This window comes from Ostrinia furnacalis, unplaced genomic scaffold, assembly GCF_004193835.3.
Source record: "Ostrinia furnacalis isolate ACB-3 unplaced genomic scaffold, ASM419383v2 OfSCF0635, whole genome shotgun sequence".
Lineage (NCBI taxonomy): Eukaryota > Metazoa > Arthropoda > Insecta > Lepidoptera > Crambidae > Ostrinia > Ostrinia furnacalis.
This window is the reverse complement of record NW_021130874.1, coordinates 1,117,104-1,143,948: the sequence shown is the minus strand read 5'-3', so window position 1 is coordinate 1,143,948 and position 26,845 is coordinate 1,117,104. Positions and strand designations below refer to the sequence as shown.

The following is a 26,845-nucleotide window of genomic DNA, read 5'->3' as shown; positions in this document are numbered from 1 at the left end:
AGGCCAAGAGCGTCCTCGTTGTGGATAAAAAAAGAACATAGGTAGGAGTTTTACACCCGTATTTACAAACGATGCTAGCTTAAGTGAAGCTGCAAATCGAACGCACAGCGTTGAATACAGCTATGTGATTGGTTCGTGTCACCTTAATCATAATAATCATAATCATAATATCTTTATTGCTTAAGCGTCTACGCGCACTGTGAGACCTCATAGTAATGTTTGTGAAAACGGGCGTTATTCTACGAAAGAAGTGCTGAGTCCTCCAAACGAATTATAACATTTTCCTCATAATAATACAATAACCATAGCAAAGGGATTTTGTACCATCTGCAACGGTTTACCGATTATCATCGGTGCAACCATCATCATTATTGCAGTCTTTATTTCAATAACCATAGAGTCCTATTTCCGACGAATATGTTCAGGTTGATATTCAGAATTTAATGTAGGAAGTGTGAATTAATTTATGTTTTGTCTATCAAAATGGCCGGATGGCGCGGCCGTGGATTGGTCACATGTAATTTGGGTGCAAGTTATGTTCCTTGGTTATGGTCTCTCATTTTGCGGTTCGACATCTTTGAGGGTTTCAGGGTCTTTATTAATAGCGGATATTACATCTGGGACGACGTTTAGTATTGTTATTTTATTTAATTTCATTAAAGGGGCTCGTTCAGTGATTCGTCCCACAACACGTTCGTCCCACACTGGGACGAAACACTGAATTAAAAAAATAATTTTCGTTCTGGATTCGTCCCATTGAATTTATTCTTTAACATAATGAGATTTAGTATCATCAGAAAGTCAATGAAATAAAAGAAAACATGAATTTGTTAACAATTGCAATGTCTGTATTTTAAAAGAAGTAGTAGCGCGTTGATGTCTTATGTACTGATACTTACAAAAATGTTTTTTTTTGCATAATTTTAAGACTCTTATGGAGCCTTTACATGTCCCATAACCTTTTTACCCTACCAGCGCTTCGAGTCCAACATTTGGCAAGTGCTGAGAAGAAGCGCCGCAACAAACTCAGTCACCACTGTCTGCTGGTAAAAATTTTCGAGTAAAGCAGTAGGCATTTACAAATTTCAAAGCGCTAACTTGCATCGATATAAGTACGAGGTTTAAGCCAAGGATGTTAGGGTAACCGTAACCGAAACTATCGGATATCTGAAATAAAAAAATATCTGCAACCGTAACTGTAATTGATACAAAAGTTTTAGATAGTTTCAGATAAAGGCGGCGTCAAAATCTTAATGGTTTATTTGTTACTTGTATCACAGAATAAGTAATAGTACAGGTACAGAAGGATTACTCCGCAAGACGATTTAAATAAATGCGAGTCTTGCTACGACGCGATACAGTGGAATTCAGCTCGCACAGCACTACGTACCTACAATTTTATTCACCTACAAGTTTTGTCTCTTTCTATCGCGTGCCTCTGAACTCTTCTTACGCTGTTAGGGTTAGGCCTCAGCCTCGAACTTAGCGGGCAGCGGGGCGGCGGCGGCGGCGGCGCGGGAGCGGCAGGATCTTATGCGTAAAATCAAATAGACCGGTTCTCGAAAACAGCGGCGCGGCAGCGGGGCGGCAGCGGGCAACGAGCGGGCAGCGGCGAGGGAGCGGGCAACGAGCGGGCAGAGCGCACTCCTTCTTTTGCCCACAATAAATCGAGCGTTAGGAATAAATTTGAATCGAAATAAAATTGTCGCCGTTGTTCAGACATTTCGTTTGCGAATAAAAACAAATATCTCGACAACACAACCCCGAACACAACACATCGCCGCTAAAGCGCCGCGCGAGCTGCCCGCTTGTTTCGAGAACGGGTCTGCGTTGCCCGCCCCGCTCCAGCGCCGCCGCCGCTCCCGCCCCGCTGCCCGCTAAGTTCGAGGCTGAGGCCTTAGGGTTGCTGTCTAGTGAAAAAATAATTAATCTACTTATATGTCATGAGGTACGTATGTAGGTTTACGTACGTATTACGTACGTATGTAACGCATTCAATATGGAAAACCTTGGGAGAGGCCTTTGTCCAGCAGTGGACATCATTTGGCTGAAACAAACGAACGCATTCTGAGCAGTAGTCATGGTAGGTTAGGTTCCTATACTATTCTAAGAATTATTGATTACCTACATGGCCAACATACCTTTCAGCATCTTTGGGAAGCGAAAAAAAAGATAAATAAAATCCGGTAGATTTCTTTTCGAATTTAAACACCCGAACGCCGCACAATTTCTTTCTCTTTATGTCCATTTTTAAATAAAACTTCGATCGTAGAATTAGATACTACAACGCACGCCAGCGTCCTGACGGGCGCGCGCGTGACACTCGACTGATATAATACGCGGGGCGCTTCGCTGTAGGTAATTATCGGATGTACCGCGCGGAGTGAGCCAGGCTTGCTTGTATACCGCAATAAATAAAAATAAAATAAAATAAGTATAAAACTTGTCCGGCATTCCCTGGCACCATCTGATATCCCCCCCTGTTTTACCTTTATCATAGGTGCCGTCATAGTACATAAAGTGGCCCTGTGGGTCGTGAGTCCTGACTCACGCAGTATTTATTTATTTATTTATTTAAGACGTACAAAACAGGTTACAGCCAAAATATGATTTACAAATTTTAATACAGTACGATTTTATGGACTAGGTTGTTACCCTTAGTATGTACATACTACATCAAAAAACTAAACAGCAGACGTTATTGCAAAGTTCAAAACTTATTCAGAAAAGATAAAATACACTTACATTTCACAGTAAACAAATATCAAGGCTGAGCTGCACCATCCTAACCTCAACCACAACCACAACAACAACTGGTGTATTTTGGAGTTTGACAGGAGTTTGACACTAGCTATAGGTATAGATGACCTAAACAGAACTGTCCCACCAAACAATGTCACGGATAGGACAGCTCAGTATTTTGGAAGTATAAAGTATCTTGCTATTTGAAGTTTACGTTACGTTACGTTACGTTTACGTTACGTTACGTTAAGCTATCGTACGTTAACTTTCGGATAAGCCAAATAATAACCGAAACCGGTATAATATTATTCTAATATCCGTAACCGTATCCATAACCGAAACATCATAATCCATAACATCCCTGGTTAAAGCATTGTTTAATTGCCTACCTAATATTATGCAAAGCTCGTTCCTTAGACATCGTGCTTTCTCTTGTAGACAAAAAATAGCATGCATTAACATTGCAAGATTGGACAAAAAGCAGGCTTTGTATTCAAATAGACTGGATGTCGGCTAGTTCGTTAAATTGTCTGCAGTTTAGTGTTGCATAATTTATTAAACCAATAGTACTTTGTATTAATATTATTCTCAGATATCACTTCTTAGCACACAGCCGTAATTCATTACAATATACATCTGTTTCCACAATTTATTACACCGATCTTGTCGCGATAAGGCCGGGTAACAGAGAAAATGCCGAAAATGAGGTTTTCATTTTTCATTTTTGAGGTACCAAACAGTAAAATAAAAGGCTAAGATTTTTTTTGGGCATAGTTGAGGATATTTTCTAGGGCTATTAACGGATGGAAACACGATTTGATGAAGTTGACTCGATAGAATAAATTCCCAAAGTTACCTCTATTCGTTTTCTAATTATGGTTTTATTTTTAAAATAAGCGATTTGAGATTCTGAATCTTTTACTAAACTAAAGTTCAGAAATAACTTGAGGGCTTTTAACGGATGAAATTTTTATATTGCGTCTTATTTAGTTACTATGTTAAAAAATGTGGAAAAAATCGCCCATGACGGCTTGGACAATCTCAATCAGTCGCGCGGTGGCGCTTACGGAGGACGGACGCGTGTATATTTATTCGATTCTAGAATATATTCCCAAAAAGTCTGAAAGGTGTTTTAATTTGTATCACTTGGATATGATTTCTATTAGAAAGTGTTGTGAGTGTGACGCTTGAAGAGAAGGAAGTCAACCTAACCTAACCAACTGCGTATTTCTATACTGTGTAGCTGGAAATTGTGGCGGGAGCTCTTTGACGCGCTGTTTTCGGCGAAGAATTGCGCGCGCAGATTTTGACAGCGCGAAATACCTACTTTAGAAGAAATACCAAGCCTTAAGCGATTTTGTGAAAAATATTATTGGCAGGTAGTTGCTAATTGCTCATATAAGATAGGCCCCCTTAATTGATATTTATTGTCCGGGGTGCATAATCTTTTCTTAAAGGTTTTAAACCATTGTTTGACACCTATCATCCGCTTTGCAATGGAGGGATATCATTTCAGCCACAGGACGTCCACTCTGAACATAGGCCTCCCCCAATGACTTCCACATCGCACGGTTGGTAGCGGCCTGCATCCAGCGCCTTCCTGCTACCTTTATCAGCTTTATCGCTTATGAGTGATTTTAAGTTGAATATAGACAGTTAAAGTTTTGCTGGTATTGATGTATGTGTACCAATATAGTTTGGTCAGCAAATATATTTCATTTTTTAGAATGACCTACGGATAACCACGCGAAGATATTAGCAAAATCTAGCATTATATTTACTTTACCAAATAAGACCATATTTATTTCTGAAGCTTGCAAGCAATATTGACAATATTACATAGAGTACGGCAAAGCACGTCAATCTAAATACTGTAACATCTTATGTAGCTGTAATAGAAGCGAGTTTGCAACCAAAATGTCAAGCCTGAAGTGCTGTTAGAGCTAAAGCTCACGATGCGTTGCGACGGGCGGTGTATGTCGCTGCGTCGTCTTACATAGAAATATCTGTGGCGGGCACACGAGCCACGTTGTGCGATAAGGCGAAATCCCTTTATGCGCAAATTGACAAAATACCTAAAAAAGATTTTGTTGTTGATTTTATATTACGGTTCTATGGTTTCATATTTAAAAAAAATCTTAAAATTTGAATGATTAATAGTTCTGCCAATTAATTACTTGGCTTTTATTATTAAACCTAAAAAACTAGACATTTTGAAAACTTGACATTTTAGATTTTGGCAGATTGCGACCGCTTGACAATAATTTGCGAATTTGACAATTTGCGCATAAGGGGCGAACTCTTTGCGGTGCGGCGCCGCAACGCATCGCGTGCTTTGGCTCTTACACAGAACTTAGGTGCGTAATAAAATAATAGAATGCGCTAAATACTCTAACGCCGATAACTATTTGCGCACCGACTGTGAAAGTGCGCGTTTGTTTGTCATTGCCTCAATTATGAAATCTACGATAATTTACAAGGAAGAATGTTCGGTAATTATTTAGGTAATTAAAATTATATGTTAAACAATACCCTCTAAATTTCCACAACGAGGAAGTTCTTGGCCTGTATCTCACAACCTATACCCTAACTACATAGGTATCATTGGATCCGCAACGAAATTAATCAGAAGAACATAGGAGTTCGAAGTTAAGGTTCCACCTAGTGCAAAACGGATTGATAAAATTTTATATAATTTATGCATCATAAAAATTCCTTATCTATACGAACCCAGTAGTTAAACCTCAGATGTTTTGAAATGAAAGTTTCGTCTATTATCATTACATTAATTGTGACCTCAGTGACCCATAGATACCTTCCTAAAGTGCACCGTAACCATCTTACTGTTATACGTTACATAATTTGTTTTGATTGATTACGCACTGACGGTAGTATTTTAATTAGCGAGTAAAAGATTCAACCAACTGGCAAAGCACAACATTCATAGGAAATAGTTAAGTATACACTTGTGCAGGTTATGATATGTGAGGCGGATATCTATGTACCTATACTATAATACACTCAACATCAAATAAACCGCACCTTCCGCGACGCGAACTTTAAAGATTTTCTTCTGACACAATCATGGTACCCCAACAATATTGGTGTTATTTGAAAGCCCAATAAATATCCTTAAAGAAAAATACATTTCATTTCTAAATAAATGATTAACATATACCATAAATGTGACTTGAAAATAGACCTCACTTTGGGCTCACCTCTGGGATCAATTAGACCAATTTTTATGGTTACAAAACCAAATAAAGATCTCACGTGTCCTCTTTAACAGATGGATAGCGATTAATCCCAACTTAACAGTTTTATAGTCATAAAAAGTGGCTATAGCGTAACTACCTATTTTTTTAAGAAGTGACTCTGGATCCTTGTAAAGACACATTTTTGGGGTAAAAACCTTTCCTTTAGTGATATGAAGTTTAGAACTAGGCTTTCAAATGGTACCAATGTTGGTGGGAAGTGGGGATGCATACGTTTGATAAGTGCATGTCGCGGGAGGTGCGATTTATTTGATGCCGAGTGCTTTATAAATGCGAAAGTCACTCTGTTTGTCTATCTGTCTTGCTTTCACGCTTAAACTATTGAACCGATTTTGATGAAATTTGGCATAGAAATACGGCGGAGAGTCTCGAGAAAGGATATAGGATAGTTTTTATCCCGGTTTTTGAAACAGGGACCCGCGCGATAAAGTTTTTCTGTGACAGACAAAATTCCACGCGGGCGAAGCCACGGGCGGAAAGCTAGTAACGCCATATAATTACATACTTACTGACAGAAGAATGCAGATTTAACTTGATGTTCAGATAAAAGCACAACAAGTTAACAATATGGCACCGTATTCACGTACTCAGCTGTAATAAATGCAATTTTGAACATTGTTGTCTGATGTATCGAACCATAGTTGACATTGGCAAAGGTATTGGGTAAACGGTAACTAAAGACAATGGTACTCGTAGTTCCTACGCGTTGTAAACTAAGATACGAGAACTTTCATGTTTTCAGTGAAAATACTACATTTTTATCTAATTAGAGTTAATTACTTTTTCAATTCGATGAAATCCGACGAAGGAAGGATACTTAGATGGCGATGAGAAAAAGGGAAATCACCAAAAATACAATAATGCACAAAAAGTAGAGATCACTGAAAAGCATCTGTTTCAGTATTTTTTTTCAATACTCAATTCTTGTCACCGTATAACTATGTCTCAGGAAAATAATTAAATTACATTTACTAAAAATATGCAAATGATTTCTTTTACTTCCACGGACGTTCTGAATTGATCACTGGTTCAAGTGAAATTGCGTAAAGTTTAGATTAGTATCTAGGTATTAACCACGGGTATTATGAACCGGATACTAGACTTATTTGAATATTTGTATAATAATTAACTGAAGATGTAACTAAACTAACGTTAGATTACCGCACAATGCTAATTAAATAGTAAAAGTGTACGTAAAAAATAAATTAAAGCTGAAAATCGTCATGTAGGCTTAGGATGCGCGCCACGATAAGAATTTTATCGATTTTGCACGATTAGCACAAACATTTGTCGTCTAAAATCGTCGATTTTCTAGCATTCTAGCTCCGATGGAGTAGAGCTCCTAGGAAGGACACATCTAGACCAGTGTTCCGAAAACTTTTTGTGTTTAAGGTACCTCTAGGAATTCGAAATTTTTTGATGGTACACCACACATGAAAAATCAATTGTTAAGTAATTACCTTATTAGTCTTAACATTACCCCTACTCCCTTACTAAAAATAAGTTTATATGATAAACCTATTTTTCCGAGGCACACCACCAATAACCACGGTACACCAGTGTGCCACGGTAACTACACCCTTTGCGGAACACTGATCTAGACAAACCCCGTGATCTAAATTATATTTCTTTTCCCATTCACACGATTGAAAAGATAGTATTTATAAATCATACCTTGATCTCGCTTAAGTAAGTACTGGTTGAGGATTCAGGATGAAGCTCGCTTCCATATTTGGCATGATCATCACTTTCCAACAGGTAAGATGCAGGCCAAGAGCTTCCCTGTGGGTAAAAAAATGTTTATGTGAAGTACTGACCTGGGAATAGAACCTAGCATCTTTGGATAGAGAGAGTCCAACTCTTAACCACTAATCCACTGGGTGTTTAGCCTAGGCGCAGACCACTGACTTTTACGGGACTATTCCCACCTCTCGTCCCCACCACTGCAACTCCTGTGTAGCCAGGATCTGCAGCTTGACCGCCACAAAAACCCAACCAGTGAAGGTCAAGTTTGTCCCGGGGGAAAGTTAAACTGTCATTGGACCCGCAACGAAATAAATCAGAAGAACATAGGAGGAGTTCGAAATTAAGGTTCAACTTCCCTCAATTGCAAAGCGTCCATGGCCCAGCTATCGGTCAACTAATAAAAGTCGATGGTCTGCGCCTAGGCTAACTATAATGTTGCTGTGTATTCAATAGAAATGACATCACATCTTAAAATTATTCAAAAATTATTCGCAAAACTAACGATTCACTTTCACTTATCAAAACTCTAAACCAACAGCTTTATTATCCACGGTGTTTATTGGAAACTCGATATATCGGTAATCGAATTATGTATCTGTGCACGCGATGGATTTACTCGATTACGAGTATTATCGATACGTGGATTGAAAGCTCTCTTTCTTTCTCTTCGTCGTCTAGTCTCGTTTCAGCCAAATGATGTCCACTGCAGGACAAAGGCCTCCCCCAAGGTTTTCTACAATGAACGGTCTTGCACTGCCCGCATCCAGACTCTTCCCGCCACCTTTACGAGATCGTCGGTCCACCTAGCAGTAGGCCTTCCTACGCTACGTCTTCCGGCCTATGGTCGCCACTAGAGAACTTTTCTGCCCCAACGGCCATCGTCTCTACGAGCTATGTGCCCCGCCCACTGCCACTTGATTTTAGCAATTCTGCGAGTTATGTCGGTCACTTTGGTTCTCCTACGGTTCTTCCTCTTAGTAAGGTCCTATCATCAAAACGCTTAGACTGAGTTGTACCACCTAACTTTGACTGTTTAACGATAACCGGTGTTACTCTCGGATTCATTTCCCAGTGGGAGGAACTGAGGTAATGCTTGTTCTAATCCCCTGGACTACCTAATTATTTTAAAATGCGAACAGCTATGGATTGGAATTCGCTGCCTTCAACTGTCTTTATTGAACACTATAATCCGGGCCTTTTCAAGGCAAGATTGAATAAGCACTTACAGGGCAGATATGTTGGTACATATCATACATGGTAGGATGGTTCCTAGACTGCATCTCACTGCGATTGCGGTCAAATACCTGTCTTGTTATGCATAAAAAACAGTGTTTTTGTAATAAGAACAATGTAAAAAAGTCATGGTTTTCTACTAATTTAGTTTCTTAGTTCGATTCTTCTGGAGACAAATACCTAAATTAAAATATCTACAAACTCAATTACTTAATTAAAAGGTGGGAAAAATGATCAATACCAGTAGTGATTGTTACAAAATATTTAACTGCTTAATAGGTTTAACGTGAAGTTAACTTTACGTTTAATTGATAACAATTAAACGATCCGTGACCTTTACCGTCAACCTCCATTCTTAAGAAGCTTCTGTCCTTTAGCTATTTATAAAAAACAGCCAAAAAATTAGACACCTACTTATAAAAAGTCTTACATAGTTCGGCCTACGAACGCAATAGATACGATACCAGCAAGCCGAAGACGCGGTGTCGAGCGAAAGCCATCTGCGACGATTAGCACGCGAGGGACCGCCAGAGCCCCGCAGTGCCGGAGCCGTGACAGAAGTCTCAAGTTTTTAGTCAAATTTGCATGCTGCATGCCTGCTTGCTTGCTTGATTGCTTGTTTGCCTGCTTGCTTGCTTGCTTGCTTGCTTGCTTGCGTATAGATACGCCTGTGAGGCTTTCTTAAAATGTAGGTACATACTTAGATAATTAATACTTTTTCAATATTTTTTTAATAGGACAGGAGGAAAACGACCAGATGGATCACCTGATGGTAAGTGATACCGTCGCCCATAGACACGTAGTCCTTATGTATTTATAGGTTTTATTTTCATGTGCTTTCTACTGGTAAGAGACTTATTGGTTGATAAACTAAATTGTATGAATTCTGTTACTATAAGTATTTACAGAAAATTAAATTAAAGTATGAATGAAACAGAAGCTCTAGAATTAGCAGTTCTATTCTGAAATTGGCTGTAAACTATGCCAAAGCTTACAATAAAGGTCATATGGTAAGAAACATAATAAGTACTTAAACATCATATAAAGCTTTTACTGTAGCTTTCAAACTGCCTACGAAGCTCGGTAATATTATGTAAGAAGATGACAAGTCACTACTAGAATAAACCGTAAAATGTACAGCCTATTGCTGCTTTGTCACGTCATTATGTACAGTCAGCCTCAAATAGTTCGTGATATCCAAAGTGACAAAAAAATTTGACAAAACAACCTTATTCCAATCTATAATACAATAACTCAAAGGTGACTGACTGACTGACATAGTGATCTATCAACGCACAGCCCAAACCACTGGACGGATCGGGCTGAAAGGCAAGCAGGTAGATGTTATGACGTAGGCATCCGCTAAGAAAGGTTTTTACTAAACTCCACCCCTAAGGGGGTAAAACGGAATCCACGCGTACGAAGTCGCGGGCGGCCGCTAGTATAAAATAACTCAAAGGTGACTGACTGACTGACATAGTGATCTATCAACCCACAGCCCAAACCACTGGACGGATCGGGCTGAAATTTGGCAAGCAGGTAGATGTTATGACATAGGCATCCGTTAAGGAAGGATTTTACGAAACTCTACCCCTAAGGGGGTAAAACGGAATCCATGCGTACGAAGTCGCGGGCGGCCGCTAGTTGTAGTAACATAGACGTGTTGCGAACTTACTGGCTACTTTGGGTGTCACGAATTATTTGACGCTGACTGTACAGAACACGTATGGTTTGGGCGCGATGGCGTAGTGGCGTGAGTTAGTGAGCATTTACGAAGTCCCAGGTTAAATTCCTGGTCGGGTCAATTAATAAAACATATTCTTTTCTTAAATAATGGCTCTATAAGTTGTTGAATGATTGAGTCGAGACAACTGAATTGGTTCTGGGGTCGATTAAATTATTATAATTGGTTTTGTTAAATCAACATGGTAGTCCTAAATCCAATAGGTCTTAAATGTAGTAAGTAAATTAAAATTACAACTCTATTTTGAGGAAAAATGACGCGAAAAAACCTAGTAAGACTAATATCATTATAATAAAAATATGGGCAAAACTTTATAAGTAAAATATTTTTAATGCGAATCCAAAAATCTGATCAATCATAAATTATTATTTTTTCAGATAAAACCTCAAAGCATTTTGCAACTTTTATCTTTTATTGGCTGTAAAACCCCAATAAATGGCCAAATCGTCATTAACCATCTCTTAATTGATAATTAAGGAGCAAATAAACATAAATTGCTACACCAATGTAACATTCTTCACAATGTAACGTTCGCGTAAACCTTCGATGTATCAAACTATCAATTATGTACTGTGAAATCTGTTTTAGAGACGTCTCAATAGGCAACCTTCGGTCGTATTGTGATTTTACGCAACTCTAGTAAGAGTATTTTATTCTTGCTAATTACCAAAACTTCATTAATTTGTACCCCCCCGATGTACGGCCAGCGTAACGTGACCTCTGTTATAGGAACAGCGTTTAGAAACGAAAGGTCAAAGTGTAGTGGAGGGTGAACCTTTGGCATGGGTTATAAGCGTGGTATATTGTTTGCGCGCGTGCATTCTCCTTTCGCGTTTGGTGCTGGCCGCTTATAAAGTCAGTGTTTAAAAAAAAGTGACATCTTTTTTTCGAATAGTGTTCTTTATTCGGATTTTCGCAGTGACCAGTGTTGTGGTTTGCAGTTGGTTTGCGGTTTTTAAATACAATACCGGCATTTATTTTGAACAAGGTCAGTGACTTATGAATTTTATTTCAGTATCTTAAATTGTATTTTAAATAGGTAAATAATAAATCGTAATGGAATTTAAATTAATGTACAAATTGTGTTTTTACAAGTTAATGCATAAATTCCAAAAAGTACAAACAGAAACAATTGATGATGATGAATTAAAAAGTATTTATTAGGCTACTAAAAGTGATTGATTTTAATCGGTAAAAGTCATCGCATTTCATGACAATCATAATATACCTATTGCATGCACATTATGCATATATCAACTACTCATTGCAAAAAAGATTTAATCATAACTTCCTTTTCGAGCGATGAGGAAATACTCTCCATAAAAAATAATCATTACATAGATTGGGTGAATGACAACTTAATAAAAAGCACAATGTTGACAATTCAATCTGACAGTGACGTGGGAAATCGCGATAAGTCAGCCTATTGAAAATTTTAATGAACCGATTTTATCAACCGCCTACAATGCATGCGTACAACACTAATTCAAACATACCCGAACAGCGTAACTTTTTAATTAAGTTTTTGAAGGCAAAGGCATAAAACTAATACATCCTACAAAATATAGAATTAATTACAGTCGATAGCAATTTTGCTATTCAATTTGCTGAAAACTTTTGAAATGGCCTACTTTTTATTTAACCTACTTGATAAGTTCAATTGAACTGAAATTGAAGACAGATAAGTAATGTAGAGCAAATTGCTGGTTAATTAAAAAGTTTACTAGAGGTATATTTTTTGCCTTAATAATTTCGTTAATTAAATAAATATTGCGTATACCCTACTTAACTCTATCAAAACTTTAACATTAATCCTGTATTTCAATTGGTGCGAAAAAAAATCTATTTTAATAAATGTAGAGCAAGTTCTATAATTTCTAATTTTCTACAACTTTAAAGACGATTGTTATCGCTCCTTAATTTATTAAAATAATAGTATGGCCGATTACCTCAATCGACCAACCTAAAAACTGTGTTAGTGTGTACCTATGCTGTAAATAATAAGGGACAATTCAATCACAATTTTATTATGTCAACCAAAATGACACTGATTATTTCAATCAAGATAATGCTACATACTTATGATCATCATTCGAATCATCACAATTATTCTGTAAATCTAATATAAAAAGCATCTTATTGGTAGGTCTTAAAGGCTGTATTTGTGTAGCAAAAAAGCAGGTAAGATGTCCTTAGGCCGAAGTTTCATAAGCCTTAGAAAATGACAAATGTGCTAAAATTGATGACCTCTACTTGTAGGGTATTGCGAAACCAATTTAAAGACAAAAGGACGTCGTCCAGTGTCTAAGTAGCTCAGATGGAAGAGCAGTCGCAAACGAAAGGTTGTGGGTTCGATTCCTAGCTTAGGCAATTCGATTTTTTATATAAGTGCCCTAGTAAGGGCCTATGTACTGAATAAACTATTTGAATTTAAATTTGAAGTTATTTATTATTTAAAAGGACGTTCTTTAGTTGGTTAATTGGTTTATGCGTGGAGGTAAGTCTATACAGAAAGTCTTTATATGTAGAGCTTTTGCAATCAATTAAAAAGCCATAAAATCTTAACACATTTACATAATTTACATACTTTTTTAAGAATCTTCGGGTTCCTAACTTGAATCGAACTATCTAGAATTAACCATACTTAACACCCTGTATAGTTACAAATTTTTTGTTGTTCAACAAAAAAAAATTCAACAGAGACTGGACGAAAAAGACGGGAGATTGTGTTTTTCTTATTTAACTTCTGAAGTGGACCGCTTTATATTTGAACGACGATGAAGAAGTTTGTCCTATAAATTTGTCCTAGCCCCATCTTAACTATCTAAGATCTTCAATCATCATCATCATCATTTCAGCCATAGGACGTCCACTGCTGAAAATAGGCCTCTCCTTATGCTTTCCACGTTGATCGATTGGTAGCGGCCTGCGTCCAGCGCTTCCCTGCTACATTTACGATGTTGTCGGATTCACTCATGTCTTATTTATTAAAATCTAGATACATTCAATGGCCTATAATAGCATTTCAAACCTCCATTCATGAGTCGTTAACTCATAATTGTGCAATATAGAGATTAATGACATGATAACAGAATATAAAACTCTTGGAGATCCAATCATGTCAATAAAAAGTAGTTGCAACCCTTTATTGTGTCTACACATGTGGTATATTATATACCACTGTGTATATACCGTATATACCACCTACCGAGATTGATCTTGAAAGATTACTAAGCTATTATTTTATTCGTAATTTTCGACTGCTTTAGAACAAACTTAATAAAACAATTAAATTAATTGGTAGGTACTTAGAATAGTTTGTTTCATTCAATGACAGTAAATTTTCTTTCTACTGTATTTTTCCAGTAAAAATAAAACTGGAAAAAAAATCTGTAGAGTTTTACCAATCAGGTTTGAATATTGCTGTAACTTAATAAATTTTACTCAGTTGATACGGCGCGCGCGGCGAAATCTTTTCAAAAAAACAAAATAACTTATTCCAACGTAATTGCTAAAATAATGATTTATTGGAATTCTCATTATTATGTAGAACAGCAAAAGTATTAACCTAAACTTTTTAAACAAAATATGCTCTACACTTAGACTGAGTTGCACCATCTAGCTAACCGGTGTTTTTTGTATGGAGTTTCACAGATTTTGGACGTTTGTCAAATATAAGTAAGATGGTGCAACCCAACCTTAGTATACAGGGTGATTTTGTTATCAGTATCCAAATTTTTAGGAGCGACTCAGAATCAGTAATTTAATCGATTTACGTAAAAAACATTTTTTTTCCATATTTACTTATTTTTATCCGCTGCGCGCGGTTCCAAAATTGGCTCACATAGATAATGCTCCGTTCATTGAAAAATACATACACACAGTTAACTACAAAGCTTAATAGACATGATACGCGAAAATAAGCCTTAGATTTAAAAATTAAGATATGAGCACCCGCGAATTAGATTTTTAATATTTTTTTTTGCGAAAAAACCGCGATTAAAAATAATTAAGATGAAGTTGTACCTATTGTTAAATTGTTCTATAGAGCTTATTAAAAAATTTGGATACTGATAACAAAATCGCCTTGTATAATACCGCCTAATCACTACAAACTCGACTGTACCTTAGCATAATCAATTCCAGGCGCATCGGGCCTGACCCTAGGGTCAGGACCTAGACTTTCCCCTGGCCCTGACAGCTTTCGGTTTCACTGCCTGTTTAGCAGGTTACGGGTAAAGTAAAGGTTATGGAGTGCAGTTATGTAGGGTTATGGCGAAGATGGCTTGTTGTTTGGATAACGTGGGTTTATTTTTTACTGTAAGTAGTAAACAAAACCCTAGGTACCTTATCCAAAAGGGAACTCGGTTTGAAATAATCGATTGGTCCCAACAAACATGGAAAAAAACGTCCCAATTAAAATTGACCAATTAGTTGTTAAAATTGGCATAGAGCTTTTTTTGAGCTTTCGATGTACAAAAATTGCTATAGTATTACAGGGGTAATTTACTCCATGTTTATGTAAAGATGACTTTGTAGAGGAAATAAAAAATTTCGTTTCGATTTGACATAATCATGTGCCCATTTACCTAACACCCTGTATATGTATGTATCTATGTATGTATTCATATGTTATTTATGTATTTTTTTGTCTATATTCATAGTAATTTTATACCGCCTACTTTACTCTCAGTTTGGCCCTAAGGTTGACTGGAGGAAAATGCCGAAAGGCATTAAGTCCGCCTTATGTACACCGTTCTATGTGCATATAAGTTTTAAATAAAAAATAATAAATAAAAATCCAACTCCAAAATCTTTAGTTTGTGCACGGGAAAAAAGGTTGACAATAATAAATAAAAATAAATTAAAGTTCTCTATGGGCAAAGATATGACTTGATTTTTATTTCACAGCTAAACAAGGTGGAATCTGAAAGTTCTAACAAATACAATTTCATATTAAGTCATGAAAAGTAGAAGTCAATGCACCATCTTTCTCTCAAATAAACACATTTGAACTCAGTCGCTTCCTGATCGTGCGCACGATGCGCCATCTCAATTACAATAATATCGAGATATGACGAGTGTACGACGACACGATTTCGGGATCGTGTATGTTTTAGTGTTTACTTCCTGGCGTTTGGAAAAATGGGATTATTATTGTAACGGTTTGTTTGACATAAGACAAAACCATTTTAGTTATTATGGAATCATCATTGACTTTTTTTGTTATTGGATGGGTCGAGTGATTGCACATTTGAGGAGGAGATGTTTTAGTATTTAAATAGTCTTAAATAAAAAGAATAGCTCCATAGCTAAGCTCTCTCAAACAAATTCTATCGGCTATCAGAATAAAGAGCCGTACCTACTAATTTTGTTTCAAGTCTTCGTCTCCTGCTGTTTTCTCTTTATTTTTATGCTGCATCGCCTCCAACTGTACTAATTGTGTGTGTCAAACAATTAATAGTTTTTCTGTCTTTATTTTTTTTCCCATCGCGAAAGTTTTACCTACTTGATTACATTTTATTTTTTAACAATATTGTGACCTGAATATTTCCAACACCTGCACGTAATATGTCATTTCAATATGCAAATCTCACAAAACAAAAGAACTAATAAAACTGCAAGTTCTAAATTAGCTATAGCAAAAACTTTTCTTCGGAAAACCTCAGCCAGACACTCCCACGCGTGATAACGCGAATTAATCACATCATTGTGGCGGCCATCTTGTTTTTGACGGCTCGCGCATGCGCTTAAACTAATTTTTGAACAATTACAACGGTTATCTTGATCGGAACGCATTGTGTGAAGTTTTATAGGTTGCTTATGAAATTGGAACGAGCGGAAAATTGTTACTTATCAAATGAAACAAAACTCTGGAGTGACTACACGATGCTTTAGAGTTTAGAAGGAAGAAAAACCTAGGTATGTTATAGAGCTGGAATTCGTTGCCTGCTGCTGTCTTTCTCGAACACTATAATCCGGGCATTTTCAAGGGGAGAGTGAATAAGCACTTACAGGGCAGTTATGTACCATCCTAGACTGCATCCCACTTAACATCAGGTGCGATTGCGGTCAAATACCTGCCTTGTACTCATAAAAAATATCTAGATTACTTATGACCACATAAAGTAGTGAAGAAGATTTATGATCTAATGTAGCGTGTGGCAGTAACAGGCTTTGAGTTGAAGACTTTTCTAAATTAAATAGAGCTGGGATAAACGCTTTTTTTAATAAAGCTTTACTTTCTTTAGCTCTTTGTTTCCTTGTATGAAAAGGTGCCAGTGAAACAAATTAAATTCAGTAATTTCAACTTTTATGTAAGAAAGTAAATTACTCATACATTTAACTTGTGTAAATTATTTCCATTTAGCAGTGAAGCATAATGAGCTTTACTTCACTAAACACTGTGTTACTTACAAATAATATGCAAAGCGTGCAGTAGGTAATCGTAATTCACATTAACTGTTAAGTCCCAACTTTAAATTACCGTTTCAAAATACAAAACAATAAATCTAATTCCTACTGAGAATCATCAATCAATTCAAATTACCCCACTTGGAGGTAATTTACCCACATTCAGTGGCACAATACCGAGATGGGATCTGGTGCAAAAAGTGTGCTATCCCACGGTGCGCGGTGTTTGTCTATGATACTGGTAGAGGTTCACGGGCTTGGGACTGGCTGAGAGCTGGTAGGTTTGGAGTTTGTAATGTGGAAAATGAACCAGAGATGGCGCTGTCTGGAAATTAGATTGCGGTAGTATTTTATATCAACATCGAAGTGTATCAACGTTACAAGAAGCTAACGCTCTAATTTGATTTGATAAATGTGTAATTAATTAGTATACATATAACAATGAGTATTTTCGGGAACAAAATGTCAGTGTGGTAGAGTATTAAAGGACACTGAGTAATTTTTTTTAATAATGTAATTATTTTTCTAATCTTATTTAAAAATCTATTAAAATTTGCCTATTTTTTTATCAGCTTCTTATACCTACATCATTTAGATGTAGAAGTTATTATAAAACATTTTTTTAATTCAATAATTTTCTGTAACGCTTTTAATTTAGCCACAGCCTTTGCGGAAAATGTGTTTGTAGTGTAACCGAGAATGCATTGTCTCATGAGGCAAGTTTAAAACATTACTCTCCTTTTCGACTGACGTAGTCGGACAAAAACTTATTATTGTTTAGAACTTGCGACTATTTTGTTATTAGTCTAGGCAAAGAGCCAAAACGGAAAAAAGCTTTTTACTAAGCAGGATTACTTTACTATTTATTATTATAGATTTAAGTCCGTATTCACAAACGATGCTTGCTTAAGTGAAGCAGCAAATCGAACGCACAGCGTTGAATAGAGCTCTGTGATTGGTTTGTGTGTCATCCTGTGCGTCCACGCGCACTGTGAGACCTCATAGTAATCTTTGTGAATACGAGCGTTAGTAACGATTGCCAAAAGTGCAGATTTAGGCTTCATCCTTGGTTTAATTCTGATATGGATCACTAAAGTAGTTAATGAAGAAAGTGTTGATACATTACGTTAGTTGATACTATAATATGGGTTACTAAGGTACTTAATGAAGAAATATGTTTATTGGATGTGGTGGATTATGAGCAATGGAGATTTTAATAAAGACTGTTAATGAAACATAATAATAATAATAATAATATCCTTGGACATTTTTACACTGCGCCTCTAGTCCCAAACTAAGCAAAGCTTGTACTATGGGTACTAGACGACGGGATAAATACATAACACATTTTATTCATTAAACAATATAAAATACTATGTTTTCTATTTGAATGAATGAAATAGTGAACGTGTTAATTGTTTTTGTACAAAAACTTCTTTAAGTTTAATAAGTTTTTTATATTTAATACAAACAGGAGCTCTTTGTAAGCCAATATTCCAAAACACAAATATTTGAAGGCGACGAATCGTTGACAGATGAGCTAATGTGTACATATCACATCAGGCTGAATACTGTGGCATCTATGTCTTTGTAATAAGTACGGATTTGCAACAAAAAACAATCAGAAGTGCTGTTGACAGTACTGACCTAAGGTCAGCTATTATACATACATACATGTAACTGTTGGCGTGTATGTTTGTTCACTGAAGTATTTTGTAATAGTCACTAGATCTGGGATAAGTGAAAACTGTTTGATATAGATGTTAGCGAGTTCTGAGGTTTTGGATTTACGTGATGCAATAGTTGTTAAACCAATATTACCTTCGGAGAGTCAAGTGCTTCTTGTAAGTTTGTATTGACAGCATCATTTTTTTTTATGCATAACAAGGCAGGTATTTGACCACAATCGCACCTGATGTTAAGTGGGATGCGGTCTAGGATGGTACATATCTGCCCTGTAAGTGCCTATTCACTCTCGCCTTGAAAAGGCCCGGATTATAGTTTTCGGGAAAGACAGCAGCAGGCAACGAATTCCAGTCCCTAGCTATTCACTTTAGAAGCAAAGTTGCACATTATCATGAGAGTACATAAGGTGCTAAGGTAGGGCGTCGTCAGTACATTATGTGCCAGCCCATTAACTAACTTAAAATATAAGGCACATTATTTACACCTATAATTTCCTAGAAATTGTTTACTCCTTTTTCGACAAACTTACTCATAAAGTCTGCAGTTTTTAATTAATATTTGAAAAAATCGTTTATTCCCGATGTCTTCCACTATTTGTCCACCACTGGTGGACATCGAGAAAAAAAGTTGCAATGTCCACCAGTGGGGGACAGCGCTACTGAAATCTTCCCGTTGGGTCCTACTGGTGGACACTGAGAAGAAATGAGTTGCTCTGTCCCTCAGTGGTGGACATCGAAACCAAAAAAGTTCCGTTGTCCCCCACTATTATATTTGTGTTCATGAATAGAAACATCTTAAGTAAAGATTTCGAATTCAGGCAGGAAGATTTGTAGAGACAGGAAGACGGACAAAAAAGTTCATTTAAGCTCACAAAGCAGAGTATTGCTGAACAGCATCATCATCATTTCAGCTATAGGACTTCCACTGCTGAACATAGGCCTCCCCCAACGCTTTCCATGTTGCCCAGTTGGTAGCAGCCTACGTCCACTGCTTTAAACATATTATATTCTTACAATAATCATTAATAACTTTCTTCTCGTAACAATAACTTTATAAAACGTAACAAATAAATGTCGCCGACGTCAGTCGTATCTATTATTTTGCAATACAACTGTTATGTCATACATCATGTAATAGCAATGACACGTGAGATTCTATGAAGGTAAACGAACTTTCGTAGAAAAGCTTTGGAGATGACTTAAAGTTTCGTTTTACACGAATGTAGTATCGGCCACAGTTCCAGGTACCCATTTCCTTTTTTTCTCTCGCTCTCATCAAATGGTGATTCTTTGCGATAGAACGAGACGATATGATCGGAAATGGGTAAATGCATGTTTTACGACTTAAAAAAAGAGTCCTATCAAAATGGTGAAAATCAGTATTTTTGTTACATTTCATATTTCCACAAAAGCAATTTTCAATTGTTATGAAATATGGGATGAAAGATGGGGGAGGCCTTTGTCCAGCAGTGGACGTATTTCGGCTAGATACTAAGTATTATTAAGATTTATAATTTGTATGTAAGAGATATGAAAGTTCATATTTTAAATTGTTTGCATAAAAATTAACAAAATCAAAAGCAACAAACAAAATAGTGCACAGAAAAATAAATGCATTATTTATAATTATATAAGGATAATAGGGATGTTTCCTCGATAAAAAAGCAAGAGTTTGAATTAGTTTGTCGGTTAACTTATCAATGAATACTACTCGACATGTATTCTTCACTTTTTCAAACTAAAGAAAATTGAGAGAGATAAAGTGCAGCAAACTTCAAAAGAGGCCCATGACGTCAAGGCGTGCTTAAAATTGTAGCAATGTGTGACTTTACGCGGAACTTCAACGCATCACAACTTCGTCATTACTTGTTTCATTCACAAGTAAAGATATACGTGTCCAATATTTTTTTGATAATGTAATTGACGGACTAAAAGTTTTTTTTAAAAAACTAGTCCATTGTGTAGAAATCTATGTAGGTATTTTCGGGTTTTTGGTATTTTAAAGTGCTGCAATGCTTATAAATTCAAAATTACATAATTTCAATTGAAATCTTTAAGCCTTCACTATATTATTACGTTATCTTATCAATGTAATTATGTGCATAATAGACGTTTAAATTTAAATTTCTATGCAGACATTATGACTTCATAATAATATGCATAATTTGTGTGATATAATAATTGAGCTAGATTCTTCGGGCAAGGTGAAAGAGGTCATGAGGACATCGTACATTACAATAATATAAAATTACAATATGAAATTAATTAACATAGCATTGCAATATTTATTATACATAGAACAAAGTGGGGTTACTCTAACCATTTATTTATAACTCAAGAATGGCCGGATCGATTTTAATTATTTGTAATTTGTTGGATTCGTCTATTAGTGCAGAACAAGCCACATGGCTTCAAACCCTGGATCACACATGGGGATTCCCCGGCGTGTCACGAGACCTAATTCTACCTAATTTCCTCCAAGCGTTTTATCAAATTGGGGTCTAGAGTTCGGAATCACGGTCTAGGGTTCGATGCTCGAATTAAAATACGATGAATTTGTAAAAAAATCCAAAAGAAAATGTTTATGGATAGCTATGGTACCTGGGCATTCCTGGTTGTGGGCAGCACAGGACCGGTTGTTATCTAAATCCTTGAGAGAAGCCTTTGTCCAGCAGTGGATGTCATTTGGCTGAAACAAACGAGCCATTTTTGTATATTCGGTGTGAAAACCTTCTCAAAAATCCAACCTATTATCCGAGTCAGCCAATGCATGCCCTACTAAAACGCTTTATGCACCGCATACCATAAAATACGGTAAAACAAAGCCGATTTGGCCAAATGACATACTATGGTATCTTAGACCTATTTACATGTTCTATAACACTGTTATTTGCTACGACAGGCCATAAGTAAGTGAAGCAGTGGAGCGAGACATAGCCAGTTTATGGAAAATAATGATTTAGGACCGTACACCATGAAATATGTAACACTAGACACATTTTGGCACGTGTATAGAGATAGGTAATATAAAATCTTAACAGAACGAATCGAATACTACATGAAGGAATTTATATTCCAGAAACAAATGAACGTTTATTTACTGAAATGAGGTTTTAAAAATTCATAAATGCATATACTCATTTTTGAAAGTAGGCTTTTAAAAGCACTTTTACACGTCCCAGTATTAACTCTACCACTACTTCGGGACAATAAGTAGGCCAGTGCTGCGAAGAAGTAGCGCAAGAAACTCAGTCACTTATTACGTTAATGAATTTGTTTTCGTTTGTTATTGGCACCTGAAATTAACAAACTATGTTCCTAAATCTGAGCTTTATTTTCTAGCACAAAATGAATACCTAGTAACATAAAACTAACAGGAAATACAATAAACGCACATCAAATAGCCCGAAGAGTCCATTAATCTCATATTTGCAACCAAAATAAATGTCGATTCGCTTCGACTAAGCTACTACAGCCAAAAATTTTAATACGCTGCATACAAGTACATTTATTACCAAGATTATGCATCTTCAAAACGATGATGACAAGTCATTATGAAACATTAGATAATTTAGATAAACTTAAACCCACAATCATCTGCAATAGTACCATAAAAACCAAATTTATTACCAACAAAACGTAAACTCCATTCATTAAATCATCAAAGAGAAAGGGCTGCTTGTGTCAAAAGTTGATTGCGCGATTCAAATCGACCACTACTGCCATCTATTGACGCGTAAGATTACCACAGCCCATTGATATATTTGTCAGTTTTGCGAATCGACGTTGCGAAAATCGATAATCGGATTACCTTTTGAATCGAGTCGTGCTGTGATAAGAATCGAATAGGAAACGTTGTGGTGATGTATTTGGTGTCGCAACTAGGTAAACACATATGGTTATCTGACATTATTGGCCAAGATAACTTCAATTGGGAAGTTAAATGTTACGTAAATAGTTTTCAAGTAACGTTCGACAAATGATGAATTAATATTGCATTGATTGTTGTATTCAATCACCATTCCTGTCAATGAAGAAGATCAATATAGCAATAAAAGCTTCACAAATTAATACAATTGTGTTAATACGGATGCAAAAGGAGGCATTCCTTTGCATTCGTATTACATTCTTAAATTGGCTTAGAACTTTATTATGATTATCATAACAACCGCAATGGTAAGTACAAATGACATCTACTTATTTATATTTTAACATTAAAACAGACATAATTTGACCAGACGTGACTGACCTATAATATGACCGTGTTTACGTTCTGATTAAGGTCATATTGTAGCGTATACGAGTCCATAAGGGCCTTCCTGTGATAAGCTGAATTAATTTTGCTTATAAATTAACTGAAAACTAAAAAAAAATTGTTTGATATACCCAATGTCACTTTCACAATAATTAAAACGTATTTAACTGAAATCCATCAAACTATAAAAGCTACAGAGCGTGCCAAAGGAATGTACATACATACTCTTGAAAAACATAACCCTCCGTCTAGCGCAGTCGGACAAAAACGTAGTTTAGTCATTTAACTTAGTAGCTTGATTATAATAATATTAGTAACTATTGCCTACACCGAAATAACACCATTGCTGACCACATCTGATCACACCATTAATAAAACATACACAAGTATCAATAAACCTTGGAGTCTTCAAGAAGCCTTCCCTAAAGCTCATCGATTAACAGGCAATTTAAGCAATCATTTTGCAATTTTAACATCTGCCTTAAACCACACGAGTCATTAATACAGAATGAATTCGTCGCAGTTGCGTTGATCCTAATGGTGTACTGTCATCAGGCCAATGATGAATGGGTTTAGAGCGAACGTAGACCAGTTCAGTGAATAGATGTCACACGTAGAGCTCACAATTACACGTAAACGTTTAAATTACACGTTCTATACAAGTTCAGAAACAACATCTTGATGTAATTGAAACGGTTTCAATTGTCAGTAAGAGACGTGTGGATGATAAAAGTAACTTCTTTCTTTTCTTTTTCGAACTCTACGAGTATATCTTCCGACTTGCTTACTTTGGTGTCAATGAAAAAGCTTACATAATAGGAATATTATGAATTTCGGTAAGTTTGAAAGTTTTTAAGGAATCCATCTTTTTAGACACAGTTACAAACTTAATTTAAGTATACTGAAGATCGTTATTTCTGATAACTTCCTCCTCGATTAAAAAGACAATACAAATCCAGTTGTCAAACTCCATCTTACAGATCTATGGCCAGTTTATTTAGGGTATCTATAAACATAAGTTATCTATGTTGAAGAGAAGTGGGACAAGGGAAATTGTCGATGTCCCTTACTTCTATGTAATCTGTGGCCGATGTAAAAGTGATTTGTGAAGTTGTGGTCAAATCTCGAGGGTCTTATTGATATTTAAGTGACGTCTGACAAGTGGTTACATACTTGGCCCAGTGGCGACTGGCGCTTATGGTTACCAGTTCTATTTGAATCGATGCTTATTCAAGGAAGCGTTTGTTAGTTCCCCGAATCCTAGTTAACCTAGACTGATCTCTTAAAATTAAATACAGTGATTAAGAGATTATAGGGGCTTCAGTTTCCACGGGCCGAAAGACGTAGTGTGGGCAGGCCTCCCACTGGACCGACGATCTAGTAAAGGTCGCGGGAAAAACCTGGAGGACTAGTCGTTATGGAAATCCTTGGGGGAGGCCTTTGTCCAGCAGTGGACGTAATTTGGCTGAAACGACGAACTAGTAATAATTTAGCAGGTTATTGTTTTTGAAAATGTTGATTGAATTGATCTTATAACAATCTTACAAGTCGGATGGATTAAGCTTTACAATAGAGAAGAAAATGCATTCGTGCTTTTAGGCCTTGTTGTTTTCCTTTGGATTTCACTTAGAATCAAAATGTTACTAAAGGTTATTATTATAAATCAAGGGAAAGTACTTCGTGTATGTACGACAGCACATCATCCTATACATTGTTATTGTAAAATAAGACTTATTACGACTACATAAGACCTAAATGTAAAGCTTGATATGCTGTCGTTAAACATCAATAGAACTTTCTAGCGCTGAGAAGTCACACTTGCGCATGCAAGGGCTACGATTTCGGCTCTACCTGTCTCGTTTACATGTATTGAAAAGCTGATATGCGTGAGAGAGAGAGGGAATTAATATCCCTTAATATCTGATCTTGACATGACATCAGTGAAGTCCCTTATTAGGTGGTGTAGGAAATTGTTAGCTGTCTCTGTTACAACGATTGGGATGCTAGCGTGTGTGAGAGAGATCTGGGGGCACGGCAGTGCCCCCGCCAAGTCGAGCGCGAAGCAAACACTGCCGTACCATCCTTTACTGGAACCATTTCGCCGCATTTTCAGGCCTCTATTTGAGAACCTTTAGATAAGACCAGAACGCAGAAATTTTCGTCATCTAGTAAGCTATAATCACACACTTAAAATCCAAAATTTCAAGTCTGTAGGTCAATTAGTTCCGAAGTTAAGCGAAAGCAAAGTTTCGCATTTATGACACTCACTCACTCACTGATGATCATCAAAATAGAACTAGTACTTCCCATTAACTCAGAGAGCTGAAATTTGGTACAGAGTTAGGGTTTAATGGCCACATAAAGGGAAAACTATCAAAACTAGGAAAATCGAAGATCTGGAGTAACACCACATTCATAATAATCAATACTACTAGCGCCACACCGGCACCGTGGTGTTCGCCTGTACCGCTCACCGCTAGATGGCGCTAGCACTTTGAGCGTCGATTTTCTGCACCGCGGTGTCCAGATTTTTTTTCCTCTCTAGTTATAATTCTGATTCGTTGTCCATTTTAAAGGTAGATGTGTTTAATATCGTAAAAAAAATGACGATAATATTAAAGGACGACGACGTTAAATAATTATGCCACATTCTACAAAAAGAAGTGAAATCCCACCAAAAACATTCTGTAAAAAACTAGCCAAGTCTCGATGGAGCTGCTTGTTTATCTCTAAAAAGTAATGAAATCTAGACAAAGTCGTGCCAAGTCTATGGTTCTTTACTGCGATTTCTTTTTTATTATAGTTAATGTTGTGTGACTTGGCCGTTGAACAATCTTTATTAAGATAATCAATAATTATGCATAAGTATTATTGAAATGCGCAGCTTTATTAAGCCTACAATTCACTGGTTATTAAATCAACGTTTTCCAAGTGGCAATTTTCCATCGTCAATGGGTAGTGGTTCTGGCAACAGATTGGTGCAATGGTGTCATGGAGCACCTGGTTTTGTACCCTTCAACGGCCAAGTCACACAACATTAACTATAATAAAAAAGAAATCGCAGTAAAGAACCATAGACTTGGCACGACTTTGTCTAGATTTCATTACTTTTTAGAGATAAACAAGCAGCTCCATCGAGACTTGGCTAGTTTTTTACAGAATGTTTTTGGTGGGATACACTATTTCCTTTAATGGTAACTCTAGGAAATTGTTAATGTATTTGAATTGAAGTTATAGTAGGCGTTTAAATTTTTAGATCCTACTTATTGAGATGAGCTCTCTGTCTCAAAGATTGTTCAACCAAATTGAACCAGAATGTAGTTGGATAATGATCAGTAGTTCAGTCGCAGATCTGGGTTCGATTCCCCGCTGGGGTACTTGAAAACATAACTTTGCGTGTTTAAAACCATATTTTGTTCAATAAACCCATGTCAGACGCCTTTGGCGGATCACAAAGTCTGATACCAAATTGACCTCACTTATAACAATATAAGACCTTTAATATAATCTAAAACATTATAAAAACGTTACGGAGATAACTTGACGTAGAAAGTAAATCTAATAAGTACGGTCTACACACGAAACTATACATATTTGTTTAAAAATAGTCTGTATTACAACGAGATAACACCCTACTGTGTTTCGCTTAATGTGCTGTCTATACATAATTGGCATCTCAAATTTTCGCCAAAGGCTAAACTTAACCCAAAAATCTCGGTTCAAAGTTCAGCAAACTGATCGAGTACAGTTG

General features: G+C 36.5%; 1 protein-coding gene across 2 annotated transcripts in view; it reads left to right on the top strand.

Moving 5' to 3' along the window:
- Positions 1–11,571: 11,571 nt before the first annotated feature.
- Positions 11,572–26,845, top strand: part of LOC114366499 (uncharacterized) — a 29,222-nt gene continuing 13,948 nt past the window's right edge. For both annotated transcript variants that reach the window (XM_028323389.1, XM_028323388.1), the window contains exon 1: positions 11,572–11,728. The gene's annotated coding sequence lies outside the window, so the exon portion shown is untranslated. The remainder of the gene's footprint in view (positions 11,729–26,845) is intronic.